The sequence below is a fragment of the Vipera ursinii genome, assembly GCF_947247035.1.
Source record: "Vipera ursinii genome assembly, chromosome: 3".
Classification (NCBI taxonomy): Eukaryota; Metazoa; Chordata; class Lepidosauria; order Squamata; family Viperidae; genus Vipera; species Vipera ursinii.
Genome location: NC_139516.1, coordinates 47,164,049 through 47,177,193, shown reverse-complemented (window position 1 = coordinate 47,177,193; position 13,145 = coordinate 47,164,049). Strand labels below are relative to the sequence as shown.

Here is a 13,145-nt window from a genome sequence, read left to right as displayed (position 1 = left end):
TACACATTTCAAAACAATCCATTTCAAACAAACAGAAACAGAACTTTCAAGTACTATTGAAGAAAACAAACAAGCTTTAGGAACTTATATAAAATATTTATTTCTGAAAAGGAAAGGATATATTACTAACTTATTTTCATAACTGACTGGATGTGATCTTAAGACAAAGACCAAGTACATTTAAGCAGCCTTTCAAATAACCATTATTTTGAATTGGATCTGAAACCATATTGGTAATGATCTATTCAGAAGGGGTGTATCATGAACTACCAATCTGGCTTCAACAAGGAGTTGAGTGGTTTCGTTCTCAAACAGATAAAATTCCAGGCCCATTTTAAAATAAATTCTCCCTACACACACACGCACACACACACACACACACACACACACACACACACACACACAGAGTACAATATTGACCTTGTTCCCTAAATTCAACCCACATAGGCCTCTACAAAATGTCATGGCAAATGTTATCAGAAGTCAATATAAGAAAGTTGAATTTGCCAATGTGAATCATCCCCAAGGTGCAATTTCAATCCACAACCCAGGTCTAAAACAGAGTAGAACAGAGTAAAATAATCAGAATACAACAAGAATGTCAGAACTGAAGATGTCGGTACTACCTCAAGAGTCTTGCTTTCATTTGGCAGTCATTATCATATCTTGAGAAGTTTAAATTTTTTAAGACAGGCTTAACTCTTGCATTTTTAATTCCCTTTTCTATTAGCATAACAAAAAGCCCTTTTTATTTCTTCCAACTTTGCTAAAGCACAAAAAGAAATGTGGCTCATTTATAACCTGACAAGGACACGAATTACTTGGAAATTATAGCCACTGTCCATATCCTATAAAAGTATTTTAAATTTTTTTATCTCAGTTGAAAGTTTCTGTTGCATTCACAAAAGTTCCCTAAGTTTGTTTGAGTCTTTGTTCATTAAATTTGTATGCTGCCAAATTGAGAAGTAGAAATAACATCCTGCACAAATTGAATGGACTTGTTGGGGTTTGGCAATGGACGCACAACAGATATCTGTATTCAGCTTGATTTGTTCAGTAACAGAGTATTGTGCCTCAGTATGGCTTAATAGCCTGTACACAAATAGGACTGATGCACATTTGCATGAGTCAATGAGCATTGTTAGTGGGACAATCCGAACTACTCCCATATACTGGCTGCCTATTCTGAACCATATATCACCCCCAGACGTAATACAAACAAATGGCCTCTTCCAATAATACCTAAAGATTATTAACAACTTCCAGCTGCTAATACTGAGCAATGTAGCCTGCCTGGAGTGAAAGAGGTTGAGATTCAGACATCCAACTATTTCTACTGCTAAAGTACTTGTAAAAGACGATTTTCACACACACAATACAGTAGTGGCCAAAATTGTGGAAACCTTTTGGGAAAAGTGTATTTTTGAGGTTTGATGGCTAATAACACCACTTTTTGGGGAGGAGTAGTACCATAAAATTATATATCAACGGAAAGATAATTTAATCAAGAATGTAATGCAACAAAGTTTGTTCAATTATCTGTACTTATTCTATGAAAAGTTATAGCCAAATAACCAGAAAAAGGAAGCACAGCTTGCTTAGGTTGATATCAGGTAGCTTTCCTTCATCTGATTTTAGCCAATGAGCATGAGCGTTTAGAGAGCCAATCAGGTGTCATCTTGTTTTGGCAATGAGCCAATCAGATCACAATAGGATTCAGTTATTGATGTCATGTATTGAAGCTGAGAGGAGGATATTTGTCACTGTGTTATATGATTGCTATCAAGTTGGTTGGGGTTTTTGTATTCTTTCATTTAGTGAGCTTGTAAAACATAATAAAATTAAAGTAATGGTGCAAAGAGTTGACTGGATGCCCAGAAAGCGATGTAAAATAGTATTATTAAGTGAACAAGGCTATAGTTATAAAGAAATTAGAAGAAAAATTGGTGGAAACTTAACCAAAGGTAGAATTTCTACTGTACACTTTTCCCAAAAGGTTTCCACAGTTTGGGCCACTACTGTATGTGGAAACAGCATTGAATAGAAATTTCCCCCACACACACACAATGTCAAGTTTGCAACTTAATAAAAAAACAGCTGGATTTGACCAGCCCCATGCAATAAGGACAACACTGAACCAAATTCACACTGGCCATGGCAGATGTGCTGACACCCTCTATAAGTGAGGCAAAATAGCATCACTGAATTGTTACTGTGGGACCAAAAAACAAACTATCCAACATAAAGTGGCAGAGTGCCAAAATAGAGCCTATAATGGAGACTTTACTGATTTGTTGGCCATGACAAATGAAGCAAAAATTATAAATGAGGTTTAGTGTGTATAGTGTACGATTATGTATTTATCTATTTGCTATCCATCTTGCCATATAATACTCTGATTTCTCTTTTTCTATGGTATTTTGAACACCAATATGATATGATCACTTCATCAAAAAAATTCCCATTCTTTTTGATACTCCAACAACTCTCCCCTTTGATTAGGAGCAGATCTAGTGACAGTTAATTACCCTGTCTCCTCTTTAAGATTCTCTTCAAGAAACTGATCTTTTTTTTTTCTCTAGAAAATGAAACAGCAACATCACTGAGGAATTTTGGGGATCATGCAGCCTTGGCTGAGATGATTTTCCAACATATGTCAGGCTACTTTATTTTTTTATGACACTGTATAATCCCTTGCAGGAGGGCGACTGCATGGAGCTGAGTGTTTACTGGCAAGATGCCCTTCCTGACACCTACGTAGAGTTTGCAGGAGATGTTTTCTCTTTATGCCCTGATAGAGAAACATCTGTCACAGCCTAGGATTGAACTCTCAACCTTTTGAGTCGGAAGAGAGTGTCTTCACCTCTAGGCCATCACGCTGCTCATATGTATGAATAGTTTAACCCCCCATTATTAATGTTTCTCTTCTCTGAAAATTCTGTAATATGCTCCAATATTTTACAATGTTGTAAACTGCTGCCAGCTTACTTTGTGAGGGTATGCAGGAACAAATTTGAAAAATAAAACTTCTTCCTGGCTTGGTTGTCTATTGTATACAATCTTTAATGTTTCCTTTTGCCTGTATTCTTATGCAAGAAAAAAATGGTATATCACAAAGATGCAGGTGCCAGCACCATTTGCAAAATATTCTCATCTATAATGCATAAGACTTGCAATAAGAGTTAAGTTAATAAGTTAACGCTTGCAATAAGAATTATCTGCTATTGTTTTAAATTGACTGCATGGTAAAGTTGCAGTTTAGCAACTAATATGCTTTATTATAAGGCTGATGTGTTTATAGGAACTGTTCTTGAACTGTTGTGCTTGTTCAAGAATTAATGATTACTGAATTCAAGAAGCATCCTTGCTCAGTATCACATAATACATACAGCTTATTTATACCGAACAACAAATGTCCATATTACTCTTTCCAATACAGCAAAGAACTATTAACTCAACCAGTTCCTAATTAAACCTATTTTGAACTTTCTAGTCTCCAAACATTTGATGTGAGGAGGGGGGAAATGAGTGACTAATGATATAAAAATATATTTATGAAGAGAGACGAAAATAAACTTCTAAGAAGACTGCAACTATATTTAGCACATTCAAAATGCCCAGGGATGGGTTAGATTACAGAGCTCTCACTCTACTCAAGGAGGCAACAAGGCTTAGGATATTAAATAATTCTTCTTTACAGCTGATAGAAAAATGTACAGTTTCTAGCAGTTGATCTGAATGCACATTAAAACATAATGTGACATATCTATTTCAAATGCAACATATCTATTTCAAATAAAGAAGCATGTGGATTTTAATACTGGATTTTAATACAGTTGTGTACGATGCTAACCCTCAAGAATAGCATTCCAAACTTTGTGGATGCAAAGTTAAGGGTTCTGAAGTGTTGTTGTTGTTTTCTGGAAATAGTGAAGAGAAGCTCAAAAAGACTTCTGCCTTCCACAAATTTCATAAGTTATGACTATTTGCAAAGGACAGATGCATCCTTCTCAGCAGCTGTTGGAGATCCCAGATACAGATAGTAGCTTACAAAAATTAGTTCAGGACTACTGGAGGAAAAACCTCACAGTTCTGAACTTGGACAGAGCAGGAGAAACACAACTGCTCTCTTACTTGGCCTTCAAGAGTGTACATCTCATAGCTGTTGTTCAATTAAGCTAAGTCTAGAAAATTAGCAAGATGTGGATCAACTTGCTATTATCAATGGGTACCTACACTTCATAGATCCTTTTGATCACAGAAAGGTTGGGAATAGATTGCCTCAAGATGAGATGATGATTATCTGTACAAGGACTGATCCAGCAAGCAATCAGATAAGGGTAAAGAATGGGATTCATACTAAAATTTTATCCGAGTTGCAGAGAAGCTCTTCAGTTTCTAGTTGCTATTGTTACAATTTGTCCAAAACAAAACAGGTGCTGCAGAATACCAACCCTCTCCCCCACATTTCTGATTCTGGAAGAATATTTACTTTGAGGCTAACAAGTGATGTTTTATGGATGATTATATTTCAAAATTCTTTGCCAGCACAAAAGTCCAGCAGGAATCCAGTAATTACAGAATGAGGAAGGAAGGAAGGAAGGAAGGAAGGAAGGAAGGAAGGAAGGAAGGAAGGAAGGAAGGAAGGAAGGAAGGAAGGAAGGATGGATGGATTTGTTAGGGGGTGGGGCAGAGAATCTTACTGTCGTTGTTTTCTCTTCTTCGTTCTATATTTCCTTCTCTGAGTGCCACTATGAAGCAAGCAGAGAGAAAGCATTCTGGAGGGCAGCGTTCTAAAATATATGCCAAAAACAACACACACAACACTGCTGTGGAAACCCAGTGATTAAATAAATAAATGCTCTAGCTTCTCAAAGCAAGAAATGTAATGTGAAGAAACACTAGAAAAGCCAAACTACCCAGATCCCAGAATATCCTAAGCAAAGACATACCCATTTTCTCTGTTCTCAGAACTACACTGTACTTGAAACAATAGTGTAAGCAGAGAAATGTACATTACTGGAGAAAGTAATTCTCCCTTATAAATGATCTGACTGTATAATCTCTTGTTGAAGAGTGGTTTTAAACATTTTCTTCATCACAGATCCCTTTTAAACACCTTTTGTGCCAAGGACCATGGGCACAGACCACCAAGAGTTAAGATTTAAATCATAACATTTCTTCAAGCCTTTGCAGACTCCCTGTGATGACATTGCAGCCCCCCAGGGGTCCACAGACCACAGGTTGAAGTAGAAAGTTCCAGTTCATAAAAACGTATAAAGATAAACACCCAAACAAACACACACACACAAACAGCCTTAAAGGGTTATTAATATTTGGGTGGAATCTCCTTACACATAAAAAACTTGGTATTTTTTAATCTTGAAAAATCTAGGTTAGATTACTATGAAAAATGCAAGATTCTTCTGGTCAGGATATGGCCAGTAGGTCACCAATCAACCAATCCTAGTTGGAGTCCAAACTTTATACATAGTCACTGAGAAATAAGCTTCACTACAGCCAGCAGAATTCATTCCAAGCAAACAAACATAGGATTTTAGCCACGCTACATGCTGCACAATAAAAAGTCAATAAAAGATGTGCTAAAGGTGTTTACTGGATTCAAAAGTTATTCTGCACGAATCAGTCATGAGGTTCTTTACCTTTTAAGCATAAGCCTGCTAGTAGAACTTCAGATGAAAGAAGAAGGGTATTCTGATCAAATATTCTGATATTTTAAAATTCTGATAACTTAAGTATGAATTCCTAGTATTTAGACTTATCAAGTTATCACACAACTTTGAATCATTTATCTAGGAAACGACAGCAAAGAGGTTGTTTTAGCAGAGGATGACTTACATTTTTGCTTCTAAACAAGGCAAAAGAGCCTAAAGCTTTGCAGTAGGAATATTGTGAATTATACGAATTCTCTACCTCTAATTATAATTCCCTAACTCAGGGCAAAAAGAAAGTAGTCACCAGACAATATTGCCATAAGCAGAGTTCATGCTTTTAGCACCAGTCAACTAATGTTCCACATTAAATAATTTCTCAACAATAGAAAAACAAGTCAAAGTTATTATTTCATTGGAAATATTGTACTTGGAAGTTCTCCATATGTTGTTAATTCATGCAATCTTAGGACTATGAATTCAGGACTCAGTTAGTAATATACAGATTCTTGGTTAGCTGACTAATTCAAATGCACTGCAATTTGTGAAAGCAAAACAGAAAGCTTTAATTGGTTTGAAGTTCCTGATCCATAGAAGTTACTTAAAATTGCAAATTTGAATGTCAGCACTGACCAGATTAAATTAACTTCTAAATTTTATATGAGGTTTTGGAAAGGTATTCATATAGTGAAATGTGATCCACATGCAGTAACCAGTGCTCTTATAGCTTATTCCTGTCTGCTACTTTCCAAAATGAAGAAAACTGTTCCTATGAGGAACATTAGAATTTCATGAGTCTTGAGAGCAGTCACACAACTATCTCCTCAAGTTCATCAATAAGAAGCAAAAGTGCAAGTCATCTCCCAAGCTGATCACAGATTCAAATGAATTATCATATTCATTTGACACTCATTTACTTTACTAATCAGAAACATAGAAAGAAGAGGTGACAAAATCAAAACAAAGAAGGTTCTGCTTATTTATTTCTTCATCAAATAAGCTCTTTAATCTGAAATTCTTACCTAGAACCCTGAATTTCCTCATTTTAGGAGCTTTTTAAAAATTATTGTTTAGTAACCATAGAGGCAGGAAGTTGCAACACAGCATAGCTACTTAGTTTGATGTGACCTAAACTTACAATAAGCTATGAAACCATCATCCGGGAATTATGTTAGGAGCCACTAGCAAGTCTCCATATCTTCTCCTCCAAAATATCTAGCAACTCAGTTAAAAGAAACCATTTTCTTCTTGCCAAATTTTTGCTTATAGATACACTGGATTTGATATGCCTGTAGGGAATAAAGAAATAAAGCCAAAAATGCTGCCTTCATTCTCAAATGCTGACTGTACAGAAATAGAAATAAACATTTATATTTCCCTAATGAAGATAGCAAGTCTGTATTTGCTCTATTTTGGTAAGTCAGTGCAACAAAAATATCCATTTTTTTTATCCCTGTGGTTCCCCCACATACTTTCATAGCTGCAGTTGTATTGCATTCAGCATACTGAAATCAGATTTTCAAGTTTGCCTCTATGGAATGCGAGAAACTTTCCATTTTAGAGTGCAAACTGAGATTCTCACAATTCTATTAAAATTCTTTCTCCCACTCACATTCTGCCAAAGAAACATGACTCAGCTATTCAATTATATCCCTTTAATATTTTCTGAGGGACGCGGTGGCTCAGTGGGTTAGGACGCTGAGCTTGTCGATCAGAAGGTCGGCAGTTTGGCGGGTTGAATCCCAAGTGCCGCGTAGCAGAGTGAGCGCCTGTTACTCGTCCCAGATTCTGCCAACCTAGCAGTTCGAAAGCACGTCAAAATGCAAGTAGAAAAATAGGGACCACTCCGATGGGAAGGTAACAGCGTTCCGTGCGCCTTTGGCGTCTAGTCATGCCAGCCACATGACCACGGAGACGTCCTCGGACAAGCGCTGGCTCTTCGGCTTTGAAACGGAGATGAGCACCGGCCCCTAGAGTCGGAAACAACTAGCATGCACGTGCGGGGGAACCTTTACCTTTACCTAATATTTTCTGTTTTAACAATTAGAGCACTATACTAAATGCAAATGCATTTCTCTTCTGAGGAATATTGTCCCAGCCATTAGCATTTTTATGCATCTTATTCCTCCTCTAACCATGTAAAGTACAAGGATTTAAATGTAACATAAAGCAAGTCCAAAATCCTAAACAGGTTTAGCAACATGCCAGTATCAATTTGAGACAACTACTGAAAAGATGAAGATTGAGTGAAAAAGATCTAATTTAGTATTCATTGTGTTCATTTGTGCAAAAGAAGTTATTCTTTGGGACTAAATTATAAAACATGGGTTTAATTAGAGGGTTGAGCTAAGAGACTAATTTAATTTCTTTAAGTCCTTACTTTAATTAGACCAGTGTAAAATATATGTAAGTCAGAGTCCACTTATTTCCCAATGACAGCTCAAATGCTTACCTACTACAATAAGTGAACAGTTACTCAGAAAAAGTCCTCCAATTGGAGAAATGCTCACTTTGGGAATGTTTTTGGCTTGTGGGAATGAATTAAAACCCCCTACTCCTGCCCTTTTTTCTTTGTAGAATTCCACCTCCCTTGTTCACATTTTCCTCCCCCCCTCCAAACATGAACATCTTTTGATGTTGAAAAACACAGGCTTCTAAAATTTGAGAATCTCCACTGAATATTATTAAAGTCTACCTTCACCTGTATGGAATTATTTTCATTTCAGATTTTAAAAATAAATTTGGACTGGCAAAGACTCTTCGGTGCAATATAGACAGAATTCCTTTTAAGCCAATAATGGTGCAAATTTCATATAAATTTTATATAAAATTTCGAGCTCTCTGGCCCAGGCTGAGAATTAATCTTAATTTTAACTGGGGTTTTATTTATGCAGGGACAAATATAATTTTTTTAAAATTTGTTTTTAACTTTTGTATCTTGGTTTTTTAATCACCCTGTAAACCGCCCTGAGTCCTTCGGGAAAGGGCGGTATATAAATGTAATAAAATAAATAAAATAAATAAATAAAAGCAATTTAAGAAGTGTGGTCAAGCATTTGATACCACAGATGTCCTCAACCTATGACAAATTGAGCCTGGAATTATGGTCATAAGTCATGGCAGCCATTAAGCAGGTCACCATGTGATTGTACCCTATTTTACTACCTTTTTTGTGACAATCGTTAACCAAATGTGGTCGTTAACTGAAGGTCATAGTAAACAAACCCATTTTCTTTGATGGATGCTTTTTGCTGGAAACCAGAAGTAAATACTGGAAACTGACCAAAAATGCCAAAAATCACAGTCACATGACTATGGGATCCTACAAATAACCTTAAATGTGAACTGGTTTCCAAACACCCAAAATGAAATCACATGAATGAAGGGGGGAAGTTGTAGATGTTGGAGCTCTGGAACTGGTTGATAAATAACTCTGGGGAGGTCTGTCCTTACTTTGAATGGTCACTAAGGAAGCCCTGCCCATATTCATACTATCTGAAGTTTCACTGAGTTTACTGAGTGATAGTACCAGGTAAATACGTATAACACTGCAACCTAAATATGAAAGGCTTGGTCAAATGTTTGATGGTATTTATACGTAAGTACCAATGTTGGAATTTGACCATTACCTGACATATTTTCATGTGATCTTCAGTAGCTGACAAGCATGTGGGACCTTGACTGAAAAGGTCATCTCCATTTACAAACAGACCCCTGAAAATTCAACACTGAATACTACTTCAAAAGGCTACACATTTTTTTTATCTAGACTAGAAAGCACAGTTGAGTTTAACAAGCTTAGTGGTAATATTTGCCAGTCACATGTCTTTGAATGATACAAAAATAATCTCTCTTCCTATAAATGAACAAACAGATAATTCCTTACACTGAACACAATAAATAAAACTGTATAGTAATACCTCACCCTGCCTACGTTTTCAGCACCCTCTGAATGTCCTATTACATTCTGACAGTGGAAAAGCAAAAGACTACTAGCTACTCAGGATATAGTAGCATGACCAGAAGAGATCCAACAAATTGTATATTGTTACATTATTTCGGTCAGACACAGATCTCTCTCTCTCTCTCTCTGTCTTCCTAGACCTAGGAAGATTATTGTTATCATCTGTGAAGAACATAACCAAGTATCTCTTATTTTGCAGGATTCTTCCTTGAATACTGCAAGGCCCTTATATACAGAATGAATGTCTTTTTCACTTCCCCGTTGAAAGATATGCTTAACCCTAATGCCAACTTCAGCCAAAGTATCACAATTGCAAATTATCAAGTGGTTTGGAAAACTAATATACCGGTATACTGTATCTGCTCTCTAGTTTTTTTAAAAAAATTCACTCTTTCTAACATTTATTCCAGTTGCATATAATGTATAATGCAACACATTATACATTAGCAAGACCTTTTTTATTGTTCCATATGTCTCACACAGATCCTCTCAAGGACAAAGGACCAAATGGGCATAATTATCCGTGACCTGCCCAAAGTTCTGAAGATGGGCATCCATACAAATCTTTTAAATAAATAATTAAGAATATATAAATAGAAGAGTAGAAACAATAATGGTAGAATGGCAACTCCAGAAATAGGAACAACCATGCAGTCAAACCACATCTGGAGGGAGGAAACGTGAAGAATTGACTAAAGTCAATCAAACAACCTAAGATTTGTAGATGATACCACTCTAATGGCAGAAAGTGAAGAGGAACTAAAAAGCCTCTTGATGCAGATGAAGGAGAGTGCAAATTTATATATTTATTATATTTTTATTTCGCCCTTCTCCCGAAGGACTCAGGGCGGTGTACAGGGCAATAAATATAAAAACGAAATACAAAAATTAAAAAACAATTAAATATTATGCCCGAATATAAAACAGTAATTAAAAGACATATTAAAACCCCAACCCTAACCCATCAAACCAGGTCAGATTGCTCGAATAAATAAGTTTTTAGATCGCGCCGGAAGGAGCGAAGGTGGGCTTGAAACTCAACATTAAGAAAACCAAGATCATGGCATCTGGCCCGCTCAATTCCTGGCAAATAGATGGGGAAGAAATGGAGGTAGTGACCAATTTTATTTTCCTAGGCTCCAAGATCACCGCAGATTGGGACTGCAGCCAAGAAATTAAAAGATGCTTGCTCCTGGGGAGGAAAGCTATGGCAAATCTAGACAGCATAAAAGCAGAGACATCACCCTGTGAACAAAAGTGTGTATAGTCAAGGCCATGGTTTTCCCAGTTGCAATGTATGGCTGTGAAAGTTGGACCATAAGCACCAAAGAATTGAGACCTTTGAACTATAGTGCTGGAAAAGACTCCTGCAAGTCCCTTGGACTGGAAGACGTTCAAACCGGTCAGTCCTAGAGGAGATCAACCCTGACTTCTCTTTACAAGGCCAGATCCTGAAGTTGAAAGTCAAATACTTTGGCCACCTAAAGGAAGGACTCACTGGAGAAGAGCCTAATGCTGGGAAAGATTGAGGGCAAGAGAAGAAGGGGACAACAGAGAATGAGATTGCTGGATGGAGTCACAGAAGCAGTAGGTGTGAGCTTAAATGGACTCCAGAAGATGGTAGAGGACAGGAAGGCCTGGAGGAATGTTGCCCATGGGGTCGTGATGGGTCGGACTCAACTTTGCAACAACAACAACAACAAAGGTTCCAGCAGTACCAAAACACAGCAAGTACAGATGTACATTTCTGTTACTGCTAGTCAAAAGATGTTTTCCTGAGAAAACCAGAAAATGCTCAAATTCAACATTCAACTAAAGCGATTGTAGGTGCCTAAAATGTCAAATGCATGAAGACGTGTCAATATGGTAAGTTAGTCATACGTAAAAAATACAGTCACATAAATATTTCTCCTTCACCACATTACACCTAATCATTTGGGGCACCTAGCTACATGATCATCCACCCATAATCATGTTTGTAAGAAGTGAGTATAGGCTGCAATGGAGGCTCATCTTTTTCCAAAGAACTTTATATATTTTATATTTTAAATAGTATTGTGAGTCATATATAAAGAAAATGGGGTACGAGCCATTCCTTAAAGCTTCTCCTTAATTGTCCTGCTGCTTGAAATAATTATGTACTAATACAGAACACCATCTTTGCAACAAAAAAATGGCTAATAAATATACTGAATCACCAATAGCAAATGTTTTGGCATGCCAAGTATTTAGGATATGGGGTAGGACTGTCTTGGCACTAGACAGAAGCCTCATGCTCATAACCAGAAATGCAAAAATTTGTAAAACAGCTATCCCAGTTAGTACCAGTGGCAAATAGAACTACATTTTACTACTTATTAGATACATCTTGCATTATCTCCTTTGAGTATGAGATTCAGAGGACACTCAAGGCATGCCTCTCACTGTACATATTCCAAGGACCAGCTGAAGAGACTATATTTAGCTCTTCCCTTATTGAAAGTTTTAAATAACCGTGGAAAATACAGAAGGCTTCAGTTACTAAACTCGGAGAGCTCAGTCCTAATCAAGAAGGCATCCCCTGAAATGCCAGCTTTGAAACTGGCTTCCATTAGTATCAACCTCAGATAGACCAAACCCAAATTTCCCACATGGAATCCATTGTTTACTCATTCAAAGAAGGAATTGTTTATGTAAATGCAGGAAAACTAGTAATTGTAGTAGTATGCAGTGGTGGGATTCAAATATGTAAACAACCGGTTCTCTGTATGGATGCCACTTCTGGAAGTCCATTCTGGGCCTAGGCAACAAAAAATTAGTGAACTGGCTGAATAGTATAACCACCACTGATAGTATGCCACCATTATAGGCTCACATTCATAAGGATTATGTTTGCACATACCCTGTATTATGCAGAAGTCTGCAATGCTTCTTAATTACGTAGTGTACTATATTGTAACAAACATGTCACCCCTCCCAAAAGGTGACAGACCTTCAGTTTAATGCTGCATTAGCACCAATAAAAGTCCAGACAAACATCTACAACTATGCTCAGAAACCAAGTATCTGCAACACTCCAGCTTTTGCATAATCCTACTTAGGGGAACAAACAGAAAACAATATCCCATAGGTACTTGCTGAGAGGCAAGGCACCAAGTTGATTTCTGGTGACGTTTAGGCTATTCTCAGATGCTGACAGATCTTGCTGAAGTCTACATCAGAAGAAAGGAATTCCAAGACTCAGGATTCAGTCGCAGCAGGCTGGTTTCTCTGATGTGCTTAGCCAGGCTAAATAGGCAGGGATGGAGGAGCAGCTCTAAGTAGTCTCTTTTCTCCATCCCACCATATCATTGGAAAGAGCATACTTTTATGGGAAATAAACTCTATTAGTGCGGACTCTTTGTCCTCAAGTTTTGTTTAGAGAAATGCACTGCATGTTCCTAATGGAAAGCAGCTGTTTTATACAATCAATAGTACCTGGAAGAATATATCTGAGCATCAACTATAATCTTCTACCAAAAATTAGCCTC

The 13,145-nt window shown here is 37.0% G+C and overlaps 1 protein-coding gene across 3 annotated transcripts in view; it reads right to left on the bottom strand.

Moving 5' to 3' along the window:
- The window catches only part of TFEB (transcription factor EB), a 96,686-nt gene that overhangs the window by 44,571 nt on the left and 38,970 nt on the right, over window positions 1-13,145 (bottom strand). Inside the window, exons 1-2 of one of the 3 annotated variants that reach the window (XM_083359864.1) lie at window positions 5,664-5,714; window positions 4,704-4,751 (exon numbers count right to left, since the gene is read on the bottom strand). The exons of the other annotated variants lie outside the window; for them this stretch is intronic. The gene's annotated coding sequence lies outside the window, so the exon portion shown is untranslated. Of the gene's footprint in view, window positions 1-4,703; window positions 4,752-5,663; window positions 5,715-13,145 lie in introns of those variants that run through there. 3 annotated transcript variants of the gene reach the window in all.